The 23,681-nt window shown below is 53.8% G+C and overlaps 1 long non-coding RNA gene, 10 other non-coding genes and 1 pseudogene across 11 annotated transcripts; all 12 read right to left on the bottom strand.

The window, feature by feature from the left end:
* Positions 1-1,116: 1,116 nt before the first annotated feature.
* Positions 1,117-1,208, bottom strand: LOC114237560 (small nucleolar RNA SNORD116). Its single transcript, XR_003623093.2, has one exon. It is a non-coding gene; the product is annotated as a small nucleolar RNA SNORD116 (small nucleolar RNA).
* A 2,410-nt stretch (positions 1,209-3,618) lies between these two features.
* On the bottom strand, positions 3,619-3,710 carry LOC130707865 (small nucleolar RNA SNORD116). The gene has a single exon (XR_009007894.1). It is a non-coding gene; the product is annotated as a small nucleolar RNA SNORD116 (small nucleolar RNA).
* Positions 3,711-4,096: 386 nt separating this feature from the next.
* LOC114237588 (small nucleolar RNA SNORD116) lies at positions 4,097-4,189 on the bottom strand. Its single transcript, XR_003623120.2, has one exon. It is a non-coding gene; the product is annotated as a small nucleolar RNA SNORD116 (small nucleolar RNA).
* Positions 4,190-6,636: 2,447 nt separating this feature from the next.
* On the bottom strand, positions 6,637-6,728 carry LOC114237551 (small nucleolar RNA SNORD116). Its single transcript, XR_003623083.2, has one exon. It is a non-coding gene; the product is annotated as a small nucleolar RNA SNORD116 (small nucleolar RNA).
* A 2,410-nt stretch (positions 6,729-9,138) lies between these two features.
* LOC114237578 (small nucleolar RNA SNORD116) lies at positions 9,139-9,230 on the bottom strand. Its single transcript, XR_003623111.2, has one exon. It is a non-coding gene; the product is annotated as a small nucleolar RNA SNORD116 (small nucleolar RNA).
* Positions 9,231-9,646: 416 nt separating this feature from the next.
* LOC114237586 (small nucleolar RNA SNORD116) lies at positions 9,647-9,724 on the bottom strand (annotated as a pseudogene).
* A 2,500-nt stretch (positions 9,725-12,224) lies between these two features.
* Positions 12,225-12,316, bottom strand: LOC114237564 (small nucleolar RNA SNORD116). Its single transcript, XR_003623096.1, has one exon. It is a non-coding gene; the product is annotated as a small nucleolar RNA SNORD116 (small nucleolar RNA).
* Positions 12,317-14,756: 2,440 nt separating this feature from the next.
* Positions 14,757-14,848, bottom strand: LOC114237577 (small nucleolar RNA SNORD116). The gene has a single exon (XR_003623110.1). It is a non-coding gene; the product is annotated as a small nucleolar RNA SNORD116 (small nucleolar RNA).
* Positions 14,849-17,288: 2,440 nt separating this feature from the next.
* LOC114237569 (small nucleolar RNA SNORD116) lies at positions 17,289-17,377 on the bottom strand. The gene has a single exon (XR_003623102.1). It is a non-coding gene; the product is annotated as a small nucleolar RNA SNORD116 (small nucleolar RNA).
* Positions 17,378-17,704: 327 nt separating this feature from the next.
* LOC130707491 (uncharacterized) lies at positions 17,705-22,637 on the bottom strand. Its single transcript, XR_009007391.1, has 3 exons — positions 22,575-22,637; positions 19,780-19,917; positions 17,705-17,789 (listed from the first exon to the last, which is right to left on the bottom strand). It is a non-coding gene; the product is annotated as an uncharacterized LOC130707491 (long non-coding RNA).
* Positions 19,452-19,544, bottom strand: LOC114237585 (small nucleolar RNA SNORD116). The gene has a single exon (XR_003623117.1). It is a non-coding gene; the product is annotated as a small nucleolar RNA SNORD116 (small nucleolar RNA).
* LOC114237582 (small nucleolar RNA SNORD116) lies at positions 22,271-22,363 on the bottom strand. The gene has a single exon (XR_003623115.1). It is a non-coding gene; the product is annotated as a small nucleolar RNA SNORD116 (small nucleolar RNA).
* Positions 22,638-23,681: the final 1,044 nt, after the last annotated feature.

Raw genomic sequence — 23,681 nt, 5'->3', positions numbered from 1 at the left:
TTAAACCTGTAGCCTTTCCTTTGCAGCCGACTCCCTTGTTTCTGCATGGTTGCTCCCAATAACCTCCGGGTAGAACTCCAAAACTCAGGGAACGCTATGTGGGCCGGGTATAGAAACGATGCTTGGCTGTCCTCAGGAACACCTTCACATCTTCAACACAGGGGGAACGTGGCCAGACAGGGACAAAACACCCCAAGGCCTCCAAATCGGCCCCCATGAGAAGACACCATACTGTGCCATGAAGGCAACCATTCGCTGGCACAAGGACCCACCATGAAGCAAATCGACCAAGGAGAGGAAAGAGGCGGGACAGTCCACAAATGTGCTCCCGTATTCCCTCCCTACACGTGCCTCCAGATGCTCCTGAGGGAGTCCCAAATGAGTTCCGTGAACCCCATGGCCACCGTCGATCTATCCACCCACCAGTAAACCTGTGGGCTTAGCCAGCCATCTCACGTGTCTCTTTCACTCGCCTTGCCTTACTCTCTCTCCACCGGGATCCCAAAGTGTCACGGCAAGATGCCAGAGACACCCCTCACCAAAGAAGCTTGCCGTGACCAAGCTTGACTAAGGCATTTTCCAGCCCCTTGGCACAGCATGCAGAAGCAGGACACAACCCGAGGAGGAGCCATCAGATTGGCCAAACTCCCAGGAACAGTGGGCCATTTGATTTCTCCCCTCATCAGGAGAAACCTAAACTGCATCTTGTCTCCCAAACAGAACATGAAAAGAAGCCTGTCCTAGGCCTGGAATCCTGTTTTGACCCTGAGCCTACAAACTTCTGTTTCTTTGAGGCCACAAGGCAATGACCAGCAGGTGGGGGCAGCGTGTAGAACTCAACTGCAGGCAGCAGGACCAGCAATGGCTCACGCTTCCTCTCCTACCTGCATGCTGAACCGTGGCAAGGGACAACACTCCTGGCTAGACCAAAGAACCCAGAGATGGCACGCTGTCCCAAGCCTTCTCCCCTGGATTGGCATCCCAGGCTCCTTTCCCAATGGCTCTTCTCCCCATGAGATGACCACAACCCTCAACTTGAATAACGTGGCTGTGGACACCCACGGCCGCAAATGCAGTGTGAACCTCTCCCTACTTTCCTTTTGGGAGCCACGTGCTGGACCTCAGTTCCAACGAGGAGACGGTAGGGATTTCTCACTCATTTTGTTTAGATTTCCAAGGAATGCATTTGTGGGAGTCATCATCGATCCAAGCACATGCTCAAACGTTGGATATGCAAAGTTGCAGATTCCAGCATGGGACGGCAAGCGAGCTGAATAATATCAGCGTACAGAAGTGGCCAGAGCCGAGCCACGGGTCAGGAAATGCAGCCAGTTCTCAGGGCATCAAAGCTCGTGTTCCCCAAGAAAAGACCAGAAGGTGAGGGTGTAGCCCTGGTGCACATGTTCCCGTCGCCAAACCTTTAGGTTTAGCAAAGAAGTGTCGCTTACCGCAACAAGGGTTAAAGCAGGATCCTCATGGAATGCACGCCAACACCCCTCTGAGACTCCTTCGCCTGGCCTCGCCTTGCCACACCGTCCTCACTTCAATGGGTATCAGGGATTATACGGATGGCCCCAGGCTGCTGCTGGCATTCCTTCCCTGGCTTTCCACCTGGCTCGGGGTTAGAGAACACACGCATGCTTGAGGAGGGTGCATGGGCGCACCGAGGGAAAGGGCGATAGCACCCTGCGATGTGTGTTCTATTTCTCCTCAACATTTCATTTGCTGTCCATCTTGCATGTGTGTCCGCACCCAAACGTGAAAGCCTCATGGCACAGGCGCCTTCAGAGCATGCAGCCATCAGGACAAAGGGCGTCACCGACCAACAACCCCTCGGGCTCGGTCCCTGAAATTCCTCTCCGGAGCAATCTGCCCTCCATCACAGCAAAAGGATGTCTTCCTGATCCCCTGAGACACCCTCAGGACAACAGGGCCCCCTCAGCCTAAGAGCAGGTGACCTCTATGGGAACAAACACGCCTTTGGCACTTATGATTAAACACAGTGGACACGCCCTCAAGTGGAGAGATCTTCCATAAGGGAAGGGCCCTTGGCCGAATAAGACGACCTCCATCAAAAGCGGCTCATAGGGAGCCGTGACAAAGGGCACCTGATGAACCCCTGGACTGATCAAGGAAGACTCACCAGCAGGCATACTTCCTGGTCTCCTGCCAAGCCAGAGAAATTCCCTTGGGACCGCAACCAAACCTAATGACAAGGGAGCCATTCCAATGCCCAAAATGGCCGGCCAAACCCTTGCAGCAACTGGGTAACTTATCGTAGCACCTTGCACATTCGCATTCTTCCCTTCAAGGACAAGACCTTGGAGAAACCATGAGACCCAGGTCCTCCAGAACCAACGTGTCACCCACAGCCGTGAAATGAGAGAACGTATCCAACATCCTGCACTCTTGAACCGGCATGACTTCTCTGGCTTGAAGCCATCCATGCTGGAGATCACAGGCTTGCAGCACCAGAAGCTGGCAGGATAAAATGACCACCGCAGCACACATTCAATCCAGCCCTTAAACCTGTTGCGTTTCCTTGGCAGCCGACTCCCTTCTTTCTGGATGGTTGGGCCCAAAGACCTCCGGGAAGAGCTCCAAACCTCAGGGAATGCTATGTCTACTGGGTATATCAATGACGCTGGGCTGTCCTAAGGAACACCTTAACATCCTCAACATAGGGGCAATGAGGCCACACAGGGACAAACCATCCCAACGGCTCCAAATCGGTCCCAGTGAGAAGACACCATCCTGTGCCGTGAAGGCACCATGCGCTGGAACAAGGATCCGCCGTGAAGCACATTGAGAAAGGAGAGCAAAAGGTTGGGATGGTCCACGAATGTGCACCTGTATTCCTTCCCTACACAGGACTGCAAATGCTCCTGAAGATATCCCAAAAGAGTTCCGGGAACCCTATGTCCACCGACCATCTATCCACCCAACAGTAAGCCTGTGGGCTTAGCCAACACTCTCACGTGTATTTCCCGCTCGCCTTGCCTTCCTCTCTCCACCAGGATCCAAACGAATCCACCCCTCACCTAAGTAGCTTGATATCCCCTGGATTTGCCTAAGGCATTTTCCAACCTCTCCACACACAACACACAAGCAGGACACAACCCAAGGAGGCGCCATCAGCATCGCCCAAATCCCAGGGACAGTGGCCCATTTGATTTCCCCCGACCATCAGGGCAAACCTAAACTATATCCCACCTCCCAAGCTGAACATGACATAGACGCCTGGCCTGGCCAGGACTCCTTCTCTGACCCTGAGGGCAGAGACTTCTGTTTCCTTGCGGGAACAAGGCAACGACCTGAGCTTGAGGGTGGCCTGTAGATCTCAATGGCAAGCCAGAGGAGTACCAGTGGCTCACGCTTCCTTTCGCACCCGCACGCTGACCACGGCAGGGGATAGCAGTTCTGGCTAGACTCAGGTGCCCAGAGACGTCAAGTTGTCCTTAGCCTTCCCACGTAGATGGACATCCCAGGCTCCTTTCCACATGGCTCTTTCTGCACGAGAAGCCCGCCACCCTCAACTTGAACAATGTTGCTGCGCACGCCCACAGTAGCAAATGCAACATGGACCTCTCCCTAATTTTCCTTTGGGAGCCACGTGCTGGACCTCAGTTAGGATGAGAAGACGGTAGGTATTGCTCATTCATTTTGTTTAGATTTCCAAGGAATGCATTTATGGGAGTCATCACTGATCCACGCTCCTGCTCAAAGGCTAGATGTGCAAAGTCGCGGAAGGTCAGCAAGCTCAATCCTCTCAGCAGTAGGGAGCGGCCAGACTCGAGCCACAGGGCAGGAAGTGCCCCCAAGTCTCAGGGCATCGGAGCTCGGGTGCCCCAGGAAGAGCCCAGAATGTGACGGTGTAGTCTCGCGGCACAAATCCCCGTGGCCAAACATCTAGGTTTCTTCAAAGAAGTTCCGTTTAACCCACAAGGTTTCTACCAGGAACCTTGTCGAGCCAGAGGCGATGCCCTTGGATCACACAGAAAGCTACTGGCATTGGAGATATTCCAATGCCCAAACTGGCAGTGCAAACCCTTGCAGCAACTGGGTTACTTGCCCTGGCGACTTGTATTTTCGCCCCGGGCCCATCAGTGACATAACCGCGGAGAAACCTGAGACCCATTCATTTGTTCAGAGTTCCAAGCAGTGCATTTATCGGAGTCATCATCAATCCACCTGCTCAAAGACTGCACGTTCAAAGTCGCAGGCTCCACCGCGGGGCAGCCACCGATCTCAAGCATGTCAGCAGTCAGGAGCGGCCAGAGCCGACCCACGGGGCTGCAAATGGATCTAAGGATCATGGCATCAGATCTGGGGTGCCCCTGGAAGAGCCAAGAAGGTGAGGGTGTAGTCCCAGTGCACACGTCCCCGTGGCCAAACATCTAGGTTTCTGCAAAGAAGTTCCACTCACAACCATAAGGTTCCTGTGAGGATCCTCAAGGACTTCACGCCAAAACCACTCTGAGACTCTTTTGCCTTGACTTGCCTCACCTTGCCGCACTCTCCTCACTTAGCCAGGTATCATGGACTATACAGAGGGCCCCATGCTGCTGCAGGGGTTTGTTCCCTGGCACTCCACCACCTGCCTCAGGGTGACAGAACACAGGGATGTTTGAGAAAAGTGAACGGGCGCACAGAGGCAATGTGTGATACTGCCTAGTGATGTGCGCTATATCTCCCCTGAACATTTCATTTGCAGCCCATCATGTCTGTGTGTCCACAGCCAAACGTGAATGCTTCGTGGCACAGATGCCTTCAGAGCACACGGGCATCAGCACAAAGAGCACAGCCGTCCGTCATCCCCCTGGTATGGGCCTTGAACTTCCCCGCCTGTGCCACCTCCCCACCGACACAGCATAGGGATGTCATCCTGAACCGTTGAGACACCCTCAGGGGAACTGGGATTACTCAGCGTAAGAGCCACTGCCCTCTGGGGAACCAAACCACTCCTGGCGCATACGCTTCCCCACAATGGACTCACCCTCAAGGGGAAATGTGGTCCCTGAGATCTTCCACAAAGGAACGGCCCTTGGCCAAATGGGACGACCTCCAACAAAAGCAGCTTGTAGGGACCGGTGACAAAACGCACCAGAGAAACTCCTGGACTGAACAATGGAGATTCACCTGCAGCCATACTTCCTGGCCTGCTGCCAAGACTGGCAACCTACCTTTGGCCCACACACAAAGCTAATGGCATGGGAACCATTCCGACGCCCAACGTGGTGGGGCAAACCCTTGCAGCAATTTTGTAAGTTGCAGTGGTGTCTGGTACTTTCACACTCTGGGCCCATCAGTGACGTGACATTGGGGAAACCCTGAGGCCCAGGTCCTCTACAAGCAACTTGTTACCCACAGCCATGCAATGACAGAACCCAGACAACAGCCTAGACACTTGAACCGGTATGACTTGTCTGGCCTGTGGCCAGGCTCGCCGGATACCACAGTCTCGACGCACCAGCGGGTGGCAGGGAAAATGACACCCACACCACACATCCTCTCCTGCCCTTAAACCTGTAGCCTTTCCTTTGCAGCCGACTCCCTTGTTTCTGCATGGTTGCTCCCAATAACCTCCGGGTAGAACTCCAAACCTCAGGGAACGCTATGTGGGCCGGGTATAGAAACGATGCTTGGCTGTCCTCAGGAACACCTTCACATCTTCAACACAGGGGGAACGTGGCCAGACAGGGACAAAACACCCCAAGGCCTCCAAATCGGCCCCCATGAGAAGACACCATACTGTGCCATGAAGGCAACCATTCGCTGGCACAAGGACCCACCATGAAGCAAATCGACCAAGGAGAGGAAAGAGGCGGGACAGTCCACAACTGTGCTCCCGTATTCCCTCCCTACACGTGCCTCCAGATGCTCCTGAGGGAGTCCCAAATGAGTTCCGTGAACCCCATGGCCACCGTCGATCTATCCACCCACCAGTAAACCTGTGGGCTTAGCCAGCCATCTCACGTGTCTCTTTCACTCGCCTTGCCTTACTCTCTCTCCACCGGGATCCCAAAGTGTCACGGCAAGATGCCAGAGACACCCCTCACCAAAGAAGCTTGCCGTGACCAAGCTTGACTAAGGCATTTTCCAGCCCCTTGGCACAGCATGCAGAAGCAGGACACAACCCGAGGAGGAGCCATCAGATTGGCCAAACTCCCAGGAACAGTGGGCCATTTGATTTCTCCCCTCATCAGGAGAAACCTAAACTGCATCTTGTCTCCCAAACAGAACATGAAAAGAAGCCTGTCCTAGGCCTGGAATCCTGTTTTGACCCTGAGCCTACAAACTTCTGTTTCTTTGAGGCCACAAGGCAATGACCAGCAGGTGGGGGCAGCGTGTAGAACTCAACTGCAGGCAGCAGGACCAGCAATGGCTCACGCTTCCTCTCCTACCTGCATGCTGAACCGTGGCAGGGGACAACACTCCTGGCTAGACCAAAGAACCCAGAGATGGCACGCTGTCCCAAGCCTTCTCCCCTGGATTGGCATCCCAGGCTCCTTTCCCAATGGCTCTTCTCCCCATGAGATGACCACAACCCTCAACTTGAATAACGTGGCTGTGGACACCCACGGCCGCAAATGCAGTGTGAACCTCTCCCTACTTTCCTTTTGGGAGCCACGTGCTGGACCTCAGTTCCAACGAGGAGACGGTAGGGATTTCTCACTCATTTTGTTTAGATTTCCAAGGAATGCATTTGTGGGAGTCATCATCGATCCAAGCACATGCTCAAACGTTGGATATGCAAAGTTGCAGATTCCAGCATGGGACGGCAAGCGAGCTGAATAATATCAGCGTACAGAAGTGGCCAGAGCCGAGCCACGGGTCAGGAAATGCAGCCAGTTCTCAGGGCATCAAAGCTCGTGTTCCCCAAGAAAAGACCAGAAGGTGAGGGTGTAGCCCTGGTGCACATGTTCCCGTCGCCAAACCTTTAGGTTTAGCAAAGAAGTGTCGCTTACCGCAACAAGGGTTAAAGCAGGATCCTCATGGAATGCACGCCAACACCCCTCTGAGACTCCTTCGCCTGGCCTCGCCTTGCCACACCGTCCTCACTTCAATGGGTATCAGGGATTATACGGATGGCCCCAGGCTGCTGCTGGCATTCCTTCCCTGGCTTTCCACCTGGCTCGGGGTTAGAGAACACACGCATGCTTGAGGAGGGTGCATGGGCGCACCGAGGGAAAGGGCGATAGCACCCTGCGATGTGTGTTCTATTTCTCCTCAACATTTCATTTGCTGTCCATCTTGCATGTGTGTCCGCACCCAAACGTGAAAGCCTCATGGCACAGGCGCCTTCAGAGCATGCAGCCATCAGGACAAAGGGCGTCACCGACCAACAACCCCTCGGGCTCGGTCCCTGAAATTCCTCTCCGGAGCAATCTGCCCTCCATCACAGCAAAAGGATGTCTTCCTGATCCCCTGAGACACCCTCAGGACAACAGGGCCCCCTCAGCCTAAGAGCAGGTGACCTCTATGGGAACAAACACGCCTTTGGCACTTATGATTAAACACAGTGGACACGCCCTCAAGTGGAGAGATCTTCCATAAGGGAAGGGCCCTTGGCCGAATAAGACGACCTCCATCAAAAGCGGCTCATAGGGAGCCGTGACAAAGGGCACCTGATGAACCCCTGGACTGATCAAGGAAGACTCACCAGCAGGCATACTTCCTGGTCTCCTGCCAAGCCAGAGAAATTTCCTTGGGACCGCAACCAATCCTAATGACAAGGGAGCCATTCCAATGCCCCAAATGTGCCGGCCAAACCCTTGCAGCAACTGGGTAACTTATCGTAGCACCTTGCACATTCGCATTCTTCCCTTCAAGGACAAGACCTTGGAGAAACCATGAGACCCAGGTCCTCCAGAACCAACGTGTCACCCACAGCCGTGAAATGAGAGAACGTATCCAACATCCTGCCACTCTTGAACCGGCATGACTTCTCTGGCTTGAAGCCATCCATGCTGGAGATCACAGGCTCGCAGCACCAGAAGCTGGCAGGATAAAATGACCACCGCAGCACACATTCAATCCAGCCCTTAAACCTGTTGCGTTTCCTTGGCAGCCGACTCCCTTCTTTCTGGATGTTGGGCCCCAAAGACCTCCGGGAAGAGCTCCAACCTCAGGGAATGCTATGTCTACTGGGTATATCAATGACGCTGGGCTGTCCTAGGAACACCTTAACATCCTCAACATAGGGGCAATGAGGCCACACAGGGACAAACCATCCCAACGGCTCCAAATCGGTCCCAGTGAGAAGACACCATCCTGTGCCGTGAAGGCACCATGCGCTGGAACAAGGATCCGCCGTGAAGCACATTGAGAAAGGAGAGCAAAAGGTTGGGATGGTCCACGAATGTGCACCTGTATTCCTTCCCTACACAGGACTGCAAATGCTCCTGAAGATATCCCAAAAGAGTTCCGGGAACCCTATGTCCACCGACCATCTATCCACCCAACAGTAAGCCTGTGGGCTTAGCCAACACTCTCACGTGTATTTCCCGCTCGCCTTGCCTTCCTCTCTCCACCAGGATCCAAACGAATCCACCCCTCACCTAAGTAGCTTGATATCCCCTGGATTTGCCTAAGGCATTTTCCAACCTCTCCACACACAACACACAAGCAGGACACAACCCAAGGAGGCGCCATCAGCATCGCCCAAATCCCAGGGACAGTGGCCCATTTGATTTCCCCCGACCATCAGGGCAAACCTAAACTATATCCCACCTCCCAAGCTGAACATGACATAGACGCCTGGCCTGGCCAGGACTCCTTCTCTGACCCTGAGGGCAGAGACTTCTGTTTCCTTGCGGGAACAAGGCAACGACCTGAGCTTGAGGGTGGCCTGTAGATCTCAATGGCAAGCCAGAGGAGTACCAGTGGCTCACGCTTCCTTTCGCACCCGCACGCTGACCACGGCAGGGGATAGCAGTTCTGGCTAGACTCAGGTGCCCAGAGACGTCAAGTTGTCCTTAGCCTTCCCACGTAGATGGACATCCCAGGCTCCTTTCCACATGGCTCTTTCTGCACGAGAAGCCCGCCACCCTCAACTTGAACAATGTTGCTGCGCACGCCCACAGTAGCAAATGCAACATGGACCTCTCCCTAATTTTCCTTTGGGAGCCACGTGCTGGACCTCAGTTAGGATGAGAAGACGGTAGGTATTGCTCATTCATTTTGTTTAGATTTCCAAGGAATGCATTTATGGGAGTCATCACTGATCCACGCTCCTGCTCAAAGGCTAGATGTGCAAAGTCGCGGAAGGTCAGCAAGCTCAATCCTCTCAGCAGTAGGGAGCGGCCAGACTTGAGCCACAGGGCAGGAAGTGCCCCCAAGTCTCAGGGCATCGGAGCTCGGGTGCCCCAGGAAGAGCCCAGAATGTGATGGTGTAGTCTCGCGGCACAAATCCCCGTGGCCAAACATCTAGGTTTCTTCAAAGAAGTCTGCAAAATGTTCCATTTACCACGACAAGGTTTCCACGAGGAACCTTGTCGAGCCCGAGGCGATGCCCTTGGATCACACAGAAAGCTAATGGCATTGGAGATATTCCGATGCCCAAACTGGCAGGGCAAACCCTTGCAGCAACTGGGTAACTTGCCCTTGCGCCTTGTATTTTCGCACCCTGAACCCGTCAGTGACATGACCTCAGAGAAACCAGAGACCCATTCATTTTGTACAGATTTCTAAGGAATGCATTTATGGGAGTCATCATCAATCCACGCACCTGCTCAAACGCTGCACGTGCAAAATCGCAGGCTCCACCACGTGGCAGCCAACAATCTCAATCATGTCCGCAATCTGAAGTGGCCAGATCCAACTCACAGGATTGGAAATGGAGCTAAGGATCATGGCATTGGTTCTGGGGTGCCCCTGGAAGAGCCAAGAATGTGGGGGTGTACTCTCAGTGTACAAGTCCCTGTGGCCAAACATCTATGTTTCTGCAAAGAAGTTCCACTCACCACCACAAGGTTCCTACGAAGATCCTAAAGGACTTCACGCCAAAACCCCTCTGAGAGTATTTCGCCTCGCCTTGCCTCGCCTTGCCGCACTCTCCTCACTTCGCCGGGTATCACAGGCTATACAGAGGGCCCCATGCTGCTGCAGGTGCTCGTTCTCTGGCACTCCACCACCTGGATCAGGGTAAGAGAACACAGGGATCTTTGAGAAAGGTGAACGGATGCACAGAAGGAAAGGGGGATACCGCCCAGTGATGTGTGCTATATCTCCCCTCAACATTTCATTTGCTGCCCATCTTGTCTGTGTGTCCACAGCCAAACGTGAAAGCATCGTGACTCAGAGGTCCTCAGAGCATTCAGCCATCAGGACAAAGTGTGCCGCCATCCAACAACCCTCTGGTCTCGGGCCCTGCAATTCCTCTCCTGAGCGCTCTCCCCTCCATCACAGCAAAAGGATATCTCCTGAACCCCTGAGACACCCTCAGGGCAACTGAGCCCACTTAGCCTAAGAGCCACTGTCCTCTAAAGGAGCAAACCCGCCCTTGTCACACATGCTTCCACACAATGAACTCGCCCTCAAGGGAAAATGTGGTCCCTGAGGTCGCCCACAAGGGAAGGGACCTTGTCCGAATATGACCCCCTCCATCAAATGTGGCTTGCAGGGTCTCGTGACAAAGCACACCTGGGGAACCCCTGGACTGACGATGTGTTACTCACCAGCAGGCATATTTCCTGGCCCCCAGCCAAGCTAGAGGACCTTCCCTTGGACCACACGCAAAGTTAATGTCATGGGAGCCATTTCGATTCCCAAAATGGTGGGGCAAATGCTTGCAGCCCAATGGCATGGGAGCCATTCTGATGCCCAAAGTGGCAGGACAAACCCTTGCAGCAACTGGGTAACTTATCATGGCACCTTGCACTTTCACACTCCTCTCTTCAGTTACAAGAACTTGGAGCAAATGTGAGAGCCAGGTCCTCCAGAACCAAAGTGTCACCCACAGCCATGCAATGAGAGAACACAGCCAACATCTGGACCCTTTAACCGGCATGACTTCTCTGGCCTGAGGCCAGGCACACTGGAGACCACAGGCTCACTGCAGCAGTGGGTGGCAGAACCAAATTACCCCCACACCACACATCCTCTGCTGCCCTTAAACCTGTAGCCTTTCCTTGCAGCTGACTCCCTTGTTTCCACATGGTTGCACCCAATGACCTCTGGGAAGAGCTCAAAACCTCAGGGAACGCTATTGGGCTGTGTTTAGAAATGACGCTCTGCTGTCCTGAGGAACAACTTCACGTCTTCAACACAGGGGGAATGTGTCCAGATAGAGACAATACACCGCATGGCCTACAAATTGGCCCCCATCAGAAGACAGCATACTCTGCTGTGAAGGCAACCATTTGCTGGTACAGGGACAAGCCATGAAGCAGATCGACAACGGAGAGGAAAAGCGTGGGATGGCCCATGAACGTGCACCCGTACTCCTTCCCTACACGTACCTCCAAACGGTCCTGAAGGAATCCCAAAAGTGTTCCGGGAACCCTGTGGCCACTGTTGATCTCGCCACCCAGCAGTAAACCTGTGGGCTTTGCCAGCCATCTCACGTGTATTTCCTGCTCGCCTTTCCTTTCTCCCCAAACCAGGATCGAAATGTCTGAAGGCAAGGTGCCAGAGCCACCCTTCACCAAAGAAGATTTATTTTCCTGAGACTTGCCTAAGGCATATTCAAGCCCGCCTCCACACAATACACAAGTGGGTCACAACCGAGGAGGAACCATCAGCTTGGCCCAACTCCCGGGGACAGTGGCCCATTTGATTTCACCCCTCATCACTAGAAACCTAATCTGCAACCTGTCTCCCAAGCAGAACATGACAAGGAAGACTGACCTAGGCTAGGACTCCTGCTCTGACCCTGAGCACAGAGACTTCTGTTTCCTTGAGGGCACAAGGCAATGAATAGGGGGCAGGGGAGGACATTAGAACTCAATGGCAGGCCAGTGCCCCACCAAGGGCTAATGCTTCCTCTTCTGAATGCACTCAAAACTGTGGCAGGAAACAGCAGACCTTGATAGACTCAGTTGACCATAGACGACTAATTGTCCTAAACCTTCCAAGGTGGATGGGCATAACAGGCTCCTCTCCAAATGGCCCTTTCCCCAGAGAAGGCCACCACTCTCCACTTGAACAACATAGCTGTGGATCCCCACAGTAGTTAAATGCAACGTGACCACTCCCTACTCTTCCTTTGGGAGCCACGTGCTGGACCTCAGTTCCGATGAGGAGATGGTAGAGATTGCTCATTCATTTTGTTCAGATTTCCAAGGAATTCATTTTTGAGAGTCATCATCGATCCAAGCATGTGCTCAAAGCCTGGACATGCAAAGTCACAGCCTCCACCACGGGACAGCCAGCAAGCTCAATCATGTCAGCAGTCAGGAGCGGCCAGAATCGAGTCATGGGGCAGGAAGTGCAGCCAAGTCTCAGGGCATCGGAGCTCGGGTGCCCTGGGAACAGCCCAGAAGGTAATGGTGTACTCTTCATGTACAATATCCTGTGGACAAACATCTAGGTTTCTGCAAAGACGTTCCGCTTACCGCAACAAGGTTTCCACCAGGAACCTCAAGGACTTCACGCCAACACCCCTCTGAGACTCCTTTGCCTCACCTCTCCTTGCCACAATGTCCTCTATTCGCCAGATACCACGGACTATACGGTGGGCCCAATGTTGCTGCTGGCATTTGTTCTTTGGCACTGCACCTGGCTCGGGGTGAGAGAACACATGAACGTTTGAGGATGGTGCACGGGTGCACAGAGGGAATGGGCGACACCACCCAGAGATGTGCATTCTATCTCGCCTCAACATTTCATTTGCTGCCCGTTTTTTCTGTGTGTCCGCAGCCAAACGTGAATGCATCATGATGCAGATGCCTTCAGAACATGCAGCCATCAGCACAAAGAGCGCTGCTGTTCATCAACCCCCTGATATGGGCCCTACAATTCCCCTCTGAGAGACCTCCCCACCAACACAGCACAAGGATGTCATCCTGAACCCCTGAGACACCCTCAGGGGAAGAGGGTCCCCTCAGCCTAAGAGCCACTGTCCTCCAGGTGAACACACCTGCTCTTGGCATATACACTTCCACACAATGGACTCACCCTCAAGGGGAAATGTGGTCCCTGAGATCTTCCACAAGCAAATGGCCCTTCGCCGAATGTGGTGACCTCCATCCAATGCGGCTTGTAGGGACCCGTGACAAAGGGCACCTGAGGAATCCCTGGACTGACCAAGGGTGACTCACCAGCAGGCATACTTCCTGGCCTCCCGCCAAGCCAGAGGACCTTCCCTTTGACCACACGCAAAGCTAAAGGCGTCGGAGCCATTCCAATATCCAAAGTTGCGGCACAAACCCTTGCAACAACTGGGTAACTTGCCGTGGTTCCTTGCAATTTTGAAGTCTCAGCCCGTCAGTGAAATGACTTCGGAAGACCCGTGAGACCCAGGTCCTCCAGCACCGAAATGCATCCACAGCCGTGAAACAAGAGAACTCAGCCAACAGCATGGACACTTGAACTGGCATGACATCTGTGGCCTGAGGCCAGTCACGCTGGAGACCACAGGCTCCTGCACCAGCTGGTGGTGGGACCAAATGACCCCCGCACCACACATCCTCTCCTGCCCTTAAACCTGTAGCCTTTCCTTGGCAGCCGACTGCCTTGTTTCCACGTGGTTGAGCCCAATGACCTCTGGGAAGAGCTCAAATCCTCAGGGAATGCTACTTGGGCCGGGTATAGAAACGATGCTCTGTTGTCCTGAGGAACACCTTCACATCTTCAACACAGGGGGAACATGGCCAGACAGGGACAAAACACCCCATGGCCTCCAAATTGGCCCCCATGAGAAGACACCACACTGTGCCACGAAGGCAGCCATTCGTTGGCCAGGGACAATCCATGAAGCAAATCGACAAAGGAGAGGAAAACAGTGAGACGGTCCTCGAACGTGCACCCACATTCCTTCCCTGCACATGCCTCCAAACGCTCCTGAATGCATCACAAAGGCCTTCTGGGAACCCTATGCCCACCGTGATCTATCCACCCCCCAGTCTACCTGAGGGATTAGCCAAGCAACTCGTGTATTTCCCACTCACCTTGCCCTTCTCTCTCTGCCTGCATAAAAACATCTCATGGCAAGGTGCAAGAGCAACCCCTCACCACAGAAGCTTGAATTCCCAGGGAATTGCCTAAGGCCTTTCCCAGCCCCCCAGCCCACTAACACACAAGGGGGACACAACCTGAGGAGGAGCCACCAGCTTGGCCCAACTTCCGGGGACAGTGGCCCATTTGATTTCCCCCGATCAACAGGAGACACCTATCTTGCATCCCATCTCCCAAGAAGACCATGACAAAGAAGTCTGGCCTAGGCTAGGACTCCTGCTCTGACACTGAGTGTAGAGACACCTGTTTCCTTGAGGGAACAAAGCAATGACCGGGGGGCGGGGAAGGCCTGTAGAACTCAATGGCAGGCTCGAGACCCACCACAAGCTCACACTTTCTCTGTCACCCACATGCTCAACTGTGGCAGGGGACAGCAATCCTGGCTAGACTCAAGCACACTGAGACGGCACGCTGTCCCTAGCCTTCCCACATGGATGGGTATCCCAGGCACCTTTCCCAATGGCTCTTCTCCCCACAAGAAGCCTGCCACCCTCAACTTGAACAACGTTGCTGCAGACGCCCACGGTAGCAAATGCAATGTGAACCTTTCTCTACTTTCCCTTTGGGAGCCACGTGCTGGACCTCAATTCCAATTAGGAGACGGTAGGGATTGCTCACTCATTTTGTTCAGATTTACAAGGAATGCATTTGTGGGAGACTTCATCGATGCAAGTACCTGCTCAAAGGCTGGATGTGCAAAGTCACAGCCTCCACCACGGGTTGGCCAGCGAGCTCAATCATGTCAGCAGTTGGGAGTGCCCAGAGCTGAGCCAAATGGCAGGAAGTGCAGCCAAGTCTCAGGGCGTTGGAGCTCAGGTGCCACAGGTAAAGCTCTGAAGTTGAGTGTATAGCCCCGGTGCACAAGTCCCCTTTGCCAAACATCTAGGTTTTTGCATATAAGTGCTGCTTACCACCATGAGGGTTCCACCACTAACCTCATGGACTGCACGCCAACATGCCTCCGAGATTCCATCTTTCGCCTGGCTGCCGCACCGTCCTCACCTCACAGGATATTACAGAATATGCTGAGCGTCTCACGCTGCTGCTGGCATTCATTCGTGTTGCTCGACCTGGCTCGGCATGAGAGAACACATGCACTCTTGAGGATGGTGCACTGGCGCACAAAGGGAAAGGGCAATACCACCCTGGGATGTGTGCCCTATCTCGCCTCTGTGTTTCATTTGCTGTCCAGCTTGTCTGTGTGTCAACAGCCAAATGAGAATGCATCAGGGTGAGGATGCCTAGAGAGCATGTGACCATCAGGAAAAGAGTGCCACTATCTATCAAACCCCTGGGTTTCAGCCCTGCAATTCCCGTCCTGAGCGCCCTCCCCACCGACACAGCATAATAATGTCATCCTGAACCCGAGAAACCCTCAGGGGAACTGGGGCCACTCAGCCAAAGAGCCACTGCACTCCAGGGAAACACACTCGCTCTTGGTACATATGCTTCTTCACAATGGACTCGCTCTCAAGGGGAAAAGCGATCCCTGAGATCTTCCTCAAGGGAATGGCCCTTGCCCGAAAATGATGACCTCCATCAAAAGTGGCTCCTCGGCCCAGTGACAAAGGGCACCTGAGGCACCCCTGGACTGACCAAGGGGGACTCACCAGCTGGCATGCTTCCTCGCCTCTTGCCAAGCCAGAGGCACTTCACTTGGATCACATGCAAAGCTAATGACATCAGAGCCATTCCGATGCCCAAAGTTGTGGGGCAAGACCCTTGCTACAACTGGGTAACGTGCCATGGTGCCTTGCACTTTCGCACGCTGGGCCTGTCAGTGACATGACCTCAGAGAAGCCATGAGATCCAGGTCCTCCAGAACCAACTTGTCACCCACAGTTGTGTGAAGAGAGAGCCCAGTCAACAGCCTGGACCCTTGAACCAGCATGACTTCTCTGTCTTGAGGCCAGGCATGCCAGAGACCACAGGCTCGCGGCCCCAGTGGGTGGCAGGACAAAATGACCCCCGCACCACACAACCTCTCCTGCCCTTAAACCTGTAGCCTTTCCTTGGCAGCTGACTCCCTTGTTTCCACATGGTTGCGCCCAATGACCTCCAGGAAGAGCTCCAATTCTCAGGGAACGCTTTGTGGGCTAGGTATAGAAACGATGCTGGGCTCTCCAGAGGAACACCTTCACATCTTCAACACAGGGGTAATGTGGCCAGAGAGAGACAAAAACCCCCATGGTCTCCAAATCATCCCCCTTTCGAACACCACATACTGTGCCATGAAGACAACAATTCACTAGCACGGGGACCAGTCAGGAAGCAAATTGACAAAGGAGAGGCATAGGGCGGGATGGTCCATGAATGTCCACACATAATCCTTCCCTACACGTGCCTCCACATGCAACTGAAGGCATCCCAAAGGAGTTCCGGGAACCCTATGGCCACCGTCGATCTATTCAGCCACCAGTCTACCAGAGGGATTAGCCCAGCAACTCATGTGTATTTCCCGCTCACCTTGCCTTTCTCTCTCCACCCGCATGCAAACGTCTCATGGCAAGGTGCCAGAGCAACCCTTTGGCATAGAAGCTTGATTTCCCTGGGAATTGCCTAAAGCATTTGTCCTGCCCCCCAGCCCACAAACACACAAGGAGGACACAACCCAAGGAGAAGGCATCAGCTTGGCCCAACCTCCAGGGACAGTGGCCCATTTGATTTCCCCCCATCATCAGGAGAAACCTACCCTGCATCCCATCTCTGAAGCAGAACATGACAAAGAAGCCTAGTCTATGCCAGGACTCCTACTCTGACCCTGAGTGTAGAGACATCTGTTTCCTTGAGGGAGCAAAGTAATGACAGGGGGTCTGGGAGGCCTGTAGAACTCAATGGTAGGCCAGAGGCCCACCAGTGGCTCCCACTTCCTCTGCCACCTGCACACTTACCCGTGGCAGGGGACAGCAGTCCTGGCAAGACTCAGGCACTCAGAGACGGCATGCTGTCTGAGCTTTCCCACATGGATGGGCATCCCAGGCTCTTTTCCCAATGGCTCTTCTCCCCACGAGAACTCCGTCACCCTCAACATGAGCAAGGTGTCTGTGGATGCCCAATGCAGCAAATGCAACATGAACTTCTCCCTACTTTCCCTTTGGGAGGCAAGTGTTGGACCTCAGTTCTGATGAGACAGTAGGGATTGCTCACTCATTCTGTTCAGATTTCCAAGGAATGCATTTGTGGGAGTAATCATCAATCCAAGCACCTGCTTAAAGGCTGGACATGTGAAGTCGCAGCCTCCACCATGGGACGGCCAGCGAGCTCAATCTTGTCAGCCTTCAGGAGTGCCCAGAGCCGAGACATGGGGCAGGAATTGCAGCCAAGTCTCAGAGCATCGGGACTTATGTTCCTTGGGAAAACCCCAGAAGATTACGGTGCAGCCCTGATGCAAAAGTACCATGGGCAAACATCTATGTTTTGTAAAGAAGTGCAGTTTACTGCAACAAGGGTTCCACCAGTAACCTCACGGACTGCATGCCAACACGCGTCTGAGACTCCCTCACCTCACCTCGCATTGCCTCGTCTTGCTGCGCCTTCCTTGACTCGCTGGGTATTACAGAATATGCAGATGGTCACACGCTGTCACTGGCCTTCATTCCCTGGCACTCCACCTGGCAAGAAGTGATAGAAAACACGGATGCTTGAGAATGGTACATGGGTGCACAGGGAAAGGGTGATACCACCCAGACATGTGAGCTCTATGTTGCCTCTATGTTAATTTGCTGCCCATTTTTTCTGTGTGTCAGCAGCCAAACATGAAAAGATCGGGTTGTGGATGCCTTCAGAGCAGGCGTCCATCAGGACAATGTGTGCTGCAGTCCATCAACCCCCTGGTCTCGAGCCCTGTAATTCCCCTCCTGAGTGCCTTCCCCACCGACACAGCATAATGATGTCATCCTGAACCCCTGAGACACCCTCAGGGGAACTGGGTCCCCTCAGCCTAAGAGCCACTGCCCTCCAGGGAAACACACCCGCTCTTGGCACATATGCTTCCTCACAATGGACTCACAATCAAGGGGAAACATGGTCCCAGTTACTTTCCAGAAGGGAATGGCCCTTGGCCAAAAGTGATGACCTCCTTCAAAAGCGGCTTGATGGACCCTGCAAAAAAGGGCACCCGAGGCACTCCTGTACTGACCAAGGGGACTCACCAACTGGCATTCTTCCTGGCCTCCTGCCAAGCCAGAGCCCCTTTACTTGAACCACATGGAAAGTGAATGGCATCAGAGCCATTTTGATGCCCAAAGTTGCGGGACAAGACCCTTGCTGCAACTGGCTTACTTCACGTGGCGCCTTGCACTTTCGCATGCTGGGCCCATCAGTGCCACGACTTCGGAGAAAGCTTGAGACCCAGGTCCTCCAGAACCAATGTGTCAGCCAGAGCCGTGCAATAAGAAAACCCAGCCAGCAGCCTAGACTCTTGAACCGGCATGACTTCTCTGGCCTGAGGCCAGGCACACCAGAGACCACAGGTTCGCCCCACCAGCGGGTGACAGGACAAAGTGATCCCAGTGCCACAAAACCTCTCCTGCCCTTAAACCTGCATGCTCTCCTTGGAAGCCGAATCCCTTGTTTCTGGGTTGTGCCCAAAGACCTCCAGGAAGAGCTCCAATCCTCAGGGAACAGTGTGTGGGCTGGGTACAGAAATGATGCTGGGAAGTCCTGAGGAACACCTTCACATCTTCAACATAGGGTGAACGTGGCCAGACAAGGTCGAAATACCCCATGGCCTCCAAATCGGCCCTCTTGTGAAGACACCATATGGTGCCACAAAGGCAACCACTAGCTGGCACAGGGACCCGCCATGATGCAAATCGACAAAGGAGAGGCCAAGGGTGGGATGTTCATGAACGTGCACCTGTAATCCTTCCCTATACATGCCTTCAAACGCACCTGAAGGCATCCCAGAGGAGTTCTAGGAACCCTATGCCCACTGTCAATCTATCCACCCACCAGTCTACCCATGGGCTTAGCCAATCATGTCACGTTTATTTCCCGCTTACCTTGCCTTTCTCTCTCTCCCCAGATCAAAACGTCTCATGGCAAGGTTCCAGAGCCACCCCTCACCACGGAAGCTTGATTAAACTCGGGTGCCCAGAGATGACATGCTCTCCCTAGCCTTCCTCCGTGGATGTGCATCCCAGGCTCTTTCCCAATGGCTCTTCGCCCCACAAGAATCCTGCCAACTAAACTCGCACAACGTGACTGCAGATATCCAAGGCAGCAATTGCAACGTGACACTCTCCTTACATTCCCTCTGGAAGCTATGGAGTGGACCTCAGTTTCAATAAGGAGACGGTAGGGTGTTCACAATCATTTCCTGTAGATCTTCCAAGGAATGCATATGAGGAAGACATCATCGTTCCGAGCACGTGCTGGGATGCTGCAGAACCCAAAGGGCAGGCCTCTCAGCGTTAAGATCAGTCAATCTCTGTGGGTCCACAGAGGACCCAGTGACCTTGGAGAGCTCCAGAGCCTGGGGAATCCCCACCACCCAGGCCTCTAAGCATTAATATCAGTCAATCCACGCTTGCAACCACTGGGACCGTCCAAGGAAACCCTAATATCGAATGGCACATCTTGGAGTGGGAGAATACCTACTGTCCCGAGTGATCCACAACCATGCTCGGCACCCTGGGCTGCCCCATTTCTTCTAGGTCTCCCTTGCACCTCCAGTCATCAGACCATGTGAAGGTCTTCTTGTCTTAGCCGACGGCCAGCCTTGCCCAGCAAATGCACCTGAGAAGTGGACAGAAATCATGCAGGCTTCAGAATTGGACCGGGGTACTCAGGGAACACTATTCATGCCAACATTTACCTGGGGATAAGCCCTGCACCTGCTTCCCAAGTACCTCAATTCCTTATGGAGGAGTGAATGCGTGTCTGACAGCAGGACTGAAGGAAGGTAGGCACATACGTGGGCCCATGAGTGTGAGGGTGTATGTGTACACGTGCACATTTGCCCGTGTGTGTGACTGTGACTGCGCATGAGGACTCGCTTGCGGGTTTCTGTGTGTGCCTCTGTACCCGCGTCTGGGCCTCTGTGTGTCCCTGTACCCCTCTGCAAAGGCCTCAGACAGGAAAAGCAACAACTTATACACAGAGCCATGGCCTTGGGCCCTGCCACAGAATGTTGAAAGACCCCTGCTACCTTCAAGAGGCCGCATGCAAACTTTGACACCAGGGGCTGTTGAAATAAGCAACAGACCCCTGCACTCCTACAGCACTGTCTTCTGACCAAAGCACATAGACTCGATGAGACGGGCCTGGCCTCCTGGTTGTGGGTGTGACGTCTACATAAACCTGGAGACCCTGCCAGCTACCCTAGCACATCTGATGTGCACTTGTTGGCCACTCCCAGCACCTCTGGGAAGAAGGGAAACTCCCACAGGCAGGCCGACACTGCCCTGCAGCTGGCTACAGGCAAGATGCAGCCCCGCTTCCTTTCAAGGGGCCAAAGGACTTAAGACCAGGTGCCACTTAAGGCCAACTACACCAAATCACTTTCCGTGGACCCACGGGCATGCCGGCCATAGGAAGTGTTGGTCTTCAGCCACCATTATGCAGAGTTGAACCGCACAAGGAAACTAGGCCACCTTCCTGGCCAGGTTCCAGCCAGCTAAACAACTGGCAGGATTCGTGTCTCTGGTCCCTGAGGAAATGCTCAGATGCTGGATATCCTTGTCCCACGTGCCCTCCTCCTGCCCACAGGGCGATTGGAAACAACAAGAAGCCACAGACACCATGCTAACATGGGAGACACTGAGCACCACGGAAGACAGACAGCAAGCATGTCGGCTTTGATGAGGTCGACCCCACGCCATACATTCTGTAACCTCTTCACCATCACAGCAACACCAACAAGGACCTCACAGACATCCAAGGCGCCATCCACGAGGATCACAGAAAGACTTCAAATGGAGGACCTATGCCACGGGAAGGGAACTGAAACCCTGAAAGGACACAACTGGCTGTACACGGCAGCATGCCTGGCATCACAATATAGCCCCCATCTCTGCCACACCCACGGTTTTCCACAGATAAGCCTCTGGCCCTGTGAAAGGCTTGCATGCTACCTGGGAAGGCCGTGTCATGCCCTTTGGGAGAAACACTTTTGCCTCACACATTTGATGACCAGGGAACAGAGGAGTCAAAGGGCATGTTTGCATAACTCACCTCCTCTTAGGGGGGCCAGCCCTAACCCCTCAGCAATTGGATCTCTTCTACCCACCACAATAAACCCTTTGGGTGTCATTCCTCAGGCAAGGGGTCCCCGGTCAACACAGGTCACCAATCACAACACATCCACTTGGACCGCAAAAGCCCTCTCCTCCCTAGGCAGCTGATGGCAACCCTCACGGTTCAGGGACATACTAGGGAAGCCGAGGCGAACGCCTGCCACCCAATGATGAGAACCCATCCCATGACATCACACAGAAGCTGTCCTCATCATGCCTTACTTTCCTGTCCAGGCCATCAGCCACCATGCAGGCTTAAATGCAGCACTCGGTCCTCACCCGACTACACTATGACCCACTTGGTGCCAATACTGTGCCAAGAGTTGCAGTACACGAGCTGACAAGGGCAACACTGAGGCCTAATCCATCAGCCCCCTTCCACCGATGCCCAGTCCCAGCCCACCCCCAACCACTGCTCCAGCCCCACTGGGCACTCAAGAAACTCATCGCGGCAAAGGCAACAACAGGGAGGGCAACATGCCTGGCTTGGGGCTCCAGGCCACAACCAGGGAAGCTTGCTCATTTTGGCTTCCAAACACCCCCCAAAGTGCCACGACCAAAGAGGAAACATGGCCAAAACACACCTCTCCAATCCGCAAGCTCACCGGGCCTGGACCAGCACACACTATGACTCCTAAAACCAGCAGGACAGCCTGCCAACTTGTGATCCATCATTGGCCTTTCACCAAGGACCTGGGATTCATAGACGACCCAGCTAAGGTGCAGACATGGTCGACCCTCAGACAGGAGCCCCTCCAATGCTGGTGTACTGGGTGGTGTTTGCATGCATGCCAGCAAGGGGATGCTGGCCCACACTCCCAACTGTACCCTAGCCCCGAGGGAGGAAACATGCTGGACCTCAGTTTTGATGAGGAGACGGTAGAGCGTTCTCACTCATCTTATTCAGATTTTCCAAGGAATGCATAAAAGGGTTTCATCTTACATCCAAGCACATGCTGGGACAGTGCACAACACAACAGAGCAGGCTGCTTGGCTCTGCAGAGGAGCCATGACCCCGGAATATTCAAAAAACCTGGGGAATCCACAGCCCTCAGGCCACTCAGCAAGAGGAACAGGCAATCCACTATTGCAGCCACTGGGTCCGGCCCAGGAAACCCAAATATCCATTGGCACATCTTGCAGTGGTTGAATGCCTACCGTCCTGAGTTATCCATGGCCACGGTCGGCAACATGGGCACACCTCACTTTTTCCATATCTCCTTAGCACCTCCAGTCATCACACCACACAAAAGTCTTCTCTATGCCGATGGCCAGCCTTGCCCAGCAAGATCACCTGAGAAATGGACAGAAACCACACAGGGGTCAGAATTGGAATGGGGTCCTCAGAGAACATGATATATGTGAATATTAACCTGGGTGTGAGGCTTGAACGTGCTTCCCAAGGACCTCTATCCCTTACCGAAAACTGAATGCATTTCTGACAGCACGACTGCAGGAAGTCAGGCACATACATTGGCCCGTGTGTGAGACAGTGTTTGTGTGTGTTTACGCATGTGCACGTGTCTGTCTGTGACTGTGCACTAGGACTGGCTGGCGGGTTTTGGTGAGTCCCTCTGAATCTGCGTCTTGGTCTCTGTGACACTGTGGCCCTCTGCAGAGACCTCGAACAGTAAAAAACAAAGTTTATATGAAGTACCCTGGCTTTGGACCCTCCCAATGAATGGAGAAAGACCTCTATCACCTTCAAAAGTCCACATGCGAACACTGACCCTCAGGGGATATTGAAATAGGCCACGAACTCCCACTCTCCCACAGCCATGCCTTCTGACCAAAGCACAAAGAATGGACGAGACCTGTCTCCTGGCCATGGGTGTGACATATACGTGGACCTGGAGCCCCTGCCAGCTACCAACAGATTTGATGTGCACTTAGGGTCACTCCCAGCGCTTCTGGAAGCAAGGGAAGCTCTCATGGGCAGACCGACACCTACGTGCAGCTACCTACACGCAAGATGCAGCCCGGCACCTCTCAAGAGGCTAATGAACATTGGCCCAAGTGCCACTTCTCGCCAACTAGGCCAAATAACTTTCCATGACCCCGTGGGAATGCCCTCAATGGGAAGTGTTGGGCTTCAGCAACCAGGACACAGGTTGGAACCCCATAGTGGAAATTAGGCCACCTTCCCGGCCACGTATAGGCAAGCTTCCAACTGGTAGGTTTTGTGGCCCTGACCACTGAGGAGACGCTCAAACGCTACACAGCCTCGTCCTAAGTGCCCTCCTCCTGCCTGCAGGGCGACTCGAC

The sequence above is a fragment of the Balaenoptera acutorostrata genome, chromosome 3 (genome assembly GCF_949987535.1).
Source record: "Balaenoptera acutorostrata chromosome 3, mBalAcu1.1, whole genome shotgun sequence".
NCBI lineage: Eukaryota > Metazoa > Chordata > Mammalia > Artiodactyla > Balaenopteridae > Balaenoptera > Balaenoptera acutorostrata.
The sequence above is the reverse complement of the archived record's forward strand: the minus strand, read 5'-3'. Positions and strand labels throughout refer to the sequence as shown.